The sequence below is a fragment of the Myotis davidii genome, unplaced genomic scaffold, assembly GCF_000327345.1.
Source record: "Myotis davidii unplaced genomic scaffold, ASM32734v1 scaffold97, whole genome shotgun sequence".
NCBI lineage: Eukaryota > Metazoa > Chordata > Mammalia > Chiroptera > Vespertilionidae > Myotis > Myotis davidii.
Genome location: NW_006289392.1, coordinates 4,433,351 through 4,439,718, shown reverse-complemented (window position 1 = coordinate 4,439,718; position 6,368 = coordinate 4,433,351). Strand labels below are relative to the sequence as shown.

Below are 6,368 nucleotides of genomic sequence, written 5' to 3'. Positions count from 1 at the left end.
AAATGCGTCAGCCTTTGAAATGAATCACGTCAGCGCCCCCATCGCCTCTAGAGTGGCATTTAAGGCCTTCTCTTGGCTGCCCACCCCCCACCCCCCAGTCTAGCTCATTTCCCACCACCTCCCATGAAAAGTGCCAGCTTAAAAACTCCCATCATATCCCACAGAGTTTGCGAAGGGGTTCTCGCTTCTCAGGAAGTCCTTCCCCACGTCTTCACCTGTAGACACATCCTCAAATGAGGCTGCGTTAGCCAAGGTAGGCAATCTGCTGTGATAAGCAGCTCCAACCTCAATGACTTGGTACCTTACAAGGGTGTTTCTACCCCAGTGAGTCGGTTGCGGGGGGGGGCATAGCTCTCCTTCTACTGGGCCTCAGAGCCCTGCCCTAGATGCCAGGCTTGTGGCCAGGGCAGGGAGAAGAGGGGGTGAGTGTGGAGTGGGTGCATCATGTTAGCCCCATCACAGAGTGAGAATTTGGTCATTCAGGCCCACCGGGCTGCTAGGAACTATAGTTTTATTCTTAGCCATAGGAAAAGGAAACTTGGCCAATAACATTATCTGGGCCACAGTGACCCAGTTCAAATGTCAACATCTCCTGGAAGTCTTCCTGACCTTTTGCTCAGCAAAATAAGAACAGAATAAACTAAGGGCAGTGGCTTGGTGTGAGAGAAGGGACACAGGATGGGACTCAACAGACCTGACCTCATGCTCTGTCTCTGTAATGTGTGAGTGGGCTGGAGGTAATCTGCTTCTGACTCCTTAGCTTTGCCAGCTCCCTAACTACATAAGGGACTCTATAGTTCCTTCAGCTATAAAACAGAGGTGATGGTGATGGTGATGGTATTAATGATGGTAATGGTGATGGTGATGGTATTAATGATGATGGTGGTGATGGTGATGGTGGTGATGGTAACTATGATGATGGTAATGGTGATGATGGTAACGATGATGATGGTGGTGGTGATGATGGTGATGATGATTGTGGTGATGATGATGGTAACGATGATGATGGTGGTGATGATGGTAATGATGATGATGGTGATAGTGATGGTGTTGATGGTGATGATGGTGATGACAGGATACAGATTAGTTGGGAGGACAAAATGAGGTAATCCACATGAAGTGCCTGACCCATAGCAAGTGCTCAAAAATGTCATCTATTATTAGCATGAGGTCTAAGACCCTGAGTCAGGCCACCAGTCCTCTGCCCCAACCTTGTCGTGAAGATAATAGTGAGGGGGTGGTGGAGACACTTCTCCCAGAGGCGTCGATCCACCTCATAGACTTAACCTGCTCTTCTGCAGTGTCAGGCTCCGGCACTGGAGGACGGGGTCTGGACGACCTAAGATCTGGTCACATCCCAACCCAGTCTTCCAGCCCCAGTTTCTGAGGGTGCTTGGTTGTGCATCTGTCACCCAGAGGGTGCGCGCTGTGACCAGGCACACCTGGGCCCAGGGACAAAACAGCCTCCTGCCAGCAGTGCTGGGCTCGAGGGAAGCAACACCTGAAGGCCACCCAAAAGGTGAAACAACGGGCCTAACGCCAGGGGAATGGGCACAATGGAGCTATTTACTAGTAGTTTCCTACAGAGTGAGCCCTCTCTATGTGGCAGGTACTCATCCAGGAACTGAGGATAGGTCGGTGAATGTAATAGGGATCTCTAGTCTTGCGTGGCATATATGCTAGTGGGAAGAGACAGACATTACACAACCACCACAGTAAATAAGTGAGTGATATGCTAGGTCCATAAGTGCCACGGAGAGGCAGACGGGGAGGGGTGAGGAGGACAGGCAGGCAGCACAGCGCAGCATTGAACATTGGGCAAAGGCCTGAAGGGGGTGCTGAGTGAGAGACATAGATCTGGGAAAGGGCTTCCTGGGCAGGGGGCAGCGGGGCAGCGGGGCAGAGGGCAGGGGGCAAAGCCTGAGGCCAGAGTGTACTTGGCAAGTAGGAGCGGGCGCACTGCCAGGCGAATAAAAATAACCCTCAGAATAGTAAGGGCCGTCCCAAGGTGGTCAGAGCACAGAGCGTTTCTGCACGAAGCAGGGCAGCTCCCCCTGGCAAAGGCTGTGAGCCAGCCCATTTGCTCCTAAGTCCAAGGGCCGGGGCGGGGCGGAGGGTGGGGGGAGCGGGGTAGGCGAAGCTGCTGCCCAGGGCCGGTTCTGAGATGGGAGTGTGGCCGGGCCTCTGAGGCTCTGAACCAGGCTCTCTTCCTTCTCACGCACTTGGTGTTTAACAAGCGTCTTGTCCCAAAATAGACCAGTTGGGTTGACACTGGAAAGTCACTGACGTGGGTGGCCCTTCTGGCCGCCACCAGGACCCCTGGGCGCCCCTAGCAGCTGCGCCGCCGGCACCTGCAGCCTCGGCTTGGTTGGATGTTGGCAGATTCCTTGACCTTGAACCTGAAGAACCGTCCTTGGCTGCTGCACAGGTTCCCTCGGCACCACTGCACCATTCTCAGCCTTGACCGGCTCTTCAGACCGGCATCGGGCACAGGTGCTGAGCGGCACGCAAGCACCTCGGGCATTTCCCCGTGCTGACCTGGACTGCCAGGTGCACAGGCCTGGCCCAGCCCCTGCCACCTGTCGTATGGTTACTCCCTGTCCTCCTGTCACACAGCTCGTCCCGCCAGGATCAGCACAACGCTTGTGCCTTGCTCTCCTCTTACATTTAAAATGAGCCCACGCTGGAGTCCATTGTGCTCGTTTCCCCTTCTTCCCAGCCCTCGCGGCACCCACGGCTTTCCTATTTTCCAATAAAATCCCTCCAAACTCCACAAACGTGAGACAGAGGCCGCAGTGAGGAGCCTCGGTGCAGGAGGGCGGCGGGCACCTCCGTGCTGAGACCCGGTGCCTCTGGCCGGGCTGGCTCCTGGCTCGGTCGTTGAACGTTTGAAAATAGAGGCGTTCTCTTGGCTGTGTTTGTAAGGCAGCTCCTTGAACCCTCCTCCCAGCCCTTCCTAGCGTCCCATCCGCTGGGGGTTGGTATTCAGTGGACTCCAGGCTCGGCAAGGGCTGCTGCTGGACCGCCGTCTCCGGGGCTGCTGGGCTGTTCTTCCCTCCTCATGCGCCCTCCCCGCCCCTTCCCTCTCCTCTATGCGAGAGGTAAGCACCAAAATAAAGGGCAAGCTGCCCCAGGTCAGCAAGCAGCCTCCTCTGAGGGTGGCTTTGGGTGGTGACATCACCCGGAAGTGGCTTGTGCATCAGTGATGCCCCTGACAGTCACTCGTCAGCACATGGTGCCCCGGACGGGAGGCGGGCGTGGGGCGCATTGATGAGCACCCCCAGTAACCTTTTATTTCCTGCCCAGACTCTTCCATGGAGGGTCTGCCAGTCCCACCACATCCATGTGATGGTGATATGATGATGCCCATTTTAGAAAGGAGCATGAGTTCAGGGAAGTGAAGTGTTTTCATTCATGCATTCATTCACAGCGTGCCTGCTGCATGCTCACTGCTGGCTAAGAGCTAGCATTCAAGTCCAGGGTTGCTGGGTCCCCACTGATCGTGCTACCTGGACCTTGGGCCCCAGAGAACGTGACGCCTGTCAGCCAAGGGGACCCACACGTAACATTTCAGTGCAACTCACAGAACGGTGCTCAACAAGGACTCAGAGCAAGAGTGGTTCCAAGGGGCGGGGAGCTGGGAAGTCAGGAGAGGTGGCGTTTGTGCGGGGTTGGCACACACTGCGTGGAGGCCCTGAGGCCGGGCCCAGCGGAGGGAGTGGTGATATCTTCAGGGACTAGAGCACCCTGGGTGGTCAGCATGTGGGGCTCAGGGGCCGCCTGGCCTCCTCAGGCCCCGCCGGGCAGACAGCAGCTTGGAGCCACTTCCACGCCTCGGGTGCTGGCCTTGCGTGCCGGTCAGTCCCAGAGCCCAGAAGGGACCGCTCTGAGCCCAGGCCGCAGCGGGAGGGCCCCGGCCATCGGCGGCCTGTGGTGCCCTGTTCTCTCAGGCATCGTCTCTCAGCAGGGCCTCTGAGGCGGCTCCGCTGCCTCCCCAGGCCCTCCGTCCGCTCCCGCCCCTGCAGCCGGTCCTCCTGGGCTCCCCTGCCCACGGAAGCATTGCACGCAGTCACGTGTTCGTGCTGAATCGACCGAGTCACTCTGCAAGGTGCCAGGGATGCACTGGGGCCCTGACAGACGAGCCTGTTATCCAGGCGCACGCCCTCGAACAGGGAATGGGTGCGGAAGAGGCGGCTGCGTGCTGTGGGGTGCGGTGAGCCCAGGGCCTCAGGGGCCTGGTCCCAGGGTTTTTCAGGGAAAGTGAAACCTGGCTGTGACCTGAAGATGGGAAGTTCATGTGGGAGGTGGGTCGGCAGGAAACTGAGACCCAGACCAGCACAGGCGGGACCCATGTGTGCACAGGCCGAGGAGAGGGAGGGGAAGGGGAACAAGTGCCTCTGGGCGGGGTGAGGGGAGAGGCGCCAGCATGGAGATGTGGCTGCAGGAGCTGCAGTCGCCTGTCATGGAGAGTGCACAGAGCCCAGGGGAGCCGTTCCGACCTCATCCCGGGGACGGTAGAAGGAAAGGCAGGACACGGGGTGCTCTGACCGGGTGACAGCAGGCTCACTGGGTGCTCTGACCGGTGACAGCAGGCTCACTGGGTGCTCTGACCCGGCGACGGCAGGCTCACTGGGTGCTCTGACCGGGTGACGTAGAAAAAGCATCTGGCACCATCTTTGTTTTGTACAAGGAAGGCCAAGCTCGGGAGGGAGGCAGTGGGGCCGGGATCCCTGGGCTGAATGGTAGAACCCAGGTGTGCCGACTTAGCTGGTGCTCACACCTGAGCCTGGGTGTGGGCCACAACCTGATCCCCTTTGGGGAGGGGCTGAGGATGCGGAGGGAGAGCTCACACCATCCTGACGGGTAGGGATGGCTCCTTCCTGGGCGACAGCTCATTCCTGGGCGCCGGCCACAAGGCACAGCTCAGGCAGCGTGTTCCCAGGGAGCCTGTGTTCTGGGCGCCGGGGAGGGTCCGCCCCTGCAGCCCCGCCTCCCTGCTCCCTGCTGGACAGAGGCTGTGCCCAGCCCTACCCGCCATCTCTAACCCTGGAACCTTCCGGAACACTTGGACCGGGCAGGCCAGGACTGCAGTTTAAGCTTTGCTAAGCATTTCCTGTCACTGCCTCATGAATTATTTAGCAAATGAAGATTAATTTTACAATAATAAGTAAAGGCTCGGAAGGATGGGGTGGTGGGGGGGCGGATGCTACGTACCCTGGTGAAAGCTGGGAGGGTTTTACACAGTTTGACTCTGATGCTGGGCCGCAGGCCTCGCCCCGTGTGTCTCAGGAGGCTGGTGGATGGCCCCGGGGAGCTGGTCAGGAGCTGGATTCCGCAGGACCCTCGGGAGGAGGTGGGCAGAGGCAGGGTGGGAGGGCTGTCCCCTCCCAGCGTAGCAGCTCCGGAAGCTGTGGTCAGACTCCGAAAGGCTGGGTTCTGGTTCCCGGTTTCCCACAAATGAACTGGATGCCCTCAATGTGCTTAGACGTGAATAGGACGGTGGCTGCTTGCCCAGTCCACTGCATGGGGCAGCGTCCTCGCTCCAGGCCCCGGAGTCGGGCAGGACCTGTCTTGATAGGATGTGTCTTAGGCTCAAGCTGTTCCCATGTTCCCTCCACCTACTCTCACCTGGGCCCACAGGAGGGTCAAGGTGGCGGGTGAGGGAGGCTGGGTAGGACTTGGATTGATGACTAGGAGCCTGGAAAGAAAAAAGTGTCATCCTGCTACTCACCTTCCAGTCTCACCTCTCTCTCTCTCTCTCTCTCTCTCTCTCTCTCTCTCTCTCTCTCTCTCTCTCTCTCTCTCTCTCTGAACATAGCCCATCTGTCTTTCTAAAGCTCTCCTCAGTGGCCTCCATGGTGAACAGGTGCCGTCGAACTCCCTTCCCAGCATGCAAAGCCTCCCCATCCAGCTCCCCTGACCCCCGAACTCCTGTGGCCCCTGACATGACCCCAGCTCCAGTCATAGGTGTCCCTAACCCTGAACCTCCCACAGGGGCTGAGGCTGCCCTGTGCCCCCATCTTCCTTCAGGGCCACTGAGCACCTAGTGCACGGGCCTCGTGCGTGTGTCACTTTAGAGCGGTTTGTCTCATCTTATTCTCACGGCACCTCTGAGGTCAGCGCTGTGATGAGCCCGCTATTTACAAAGTGAGAACTGGGCAAGGAGGAGGCAACCGGCCCGGAATAGCATCCATAGGTGACACAGCCAGCTCTCGGCTCTCGACAGGCCGACAGGCCGACTGCCATCTCCTCTCTCCTCTGCACACTGCATACTCCTCCCCTCCCCCTCTCCTCCTCCCCCTAGCCTCCTCCCCCTCCCATTTCTCCCTTCTCCCTCTTCTCTCCCCTCCACGCCCCCCTCCTCCCCT

At 58.5% G+C, this 6,368-nt stretch overlaps 1 long non-coding RNA gene across 1 annotated transcript in view; it reads left to right on the top strand.

The window, feature by feature from the left end:
* The first annotated feature begins 1,252 nt into the window (after positions 1 to 1,252).
* LOC107182762 overlaps positions 1,253 to 6,368 on the top strand; it is a 19,039-nt gene continuing 13,923 nt past the window's right edge. Inside the window, exons 1-2 of the long non-coding RNA XR_001513492.1 lie at positions 1,253 to 1,263; positions 4,191 to 4,203. This is a non-coding gene — a long non-coding RNA (uncharacterized LOC107182762). The remainder of the gene's footprint in view (positions 1,264 to 4,190; positions 4,204 to 6,368) is intronic.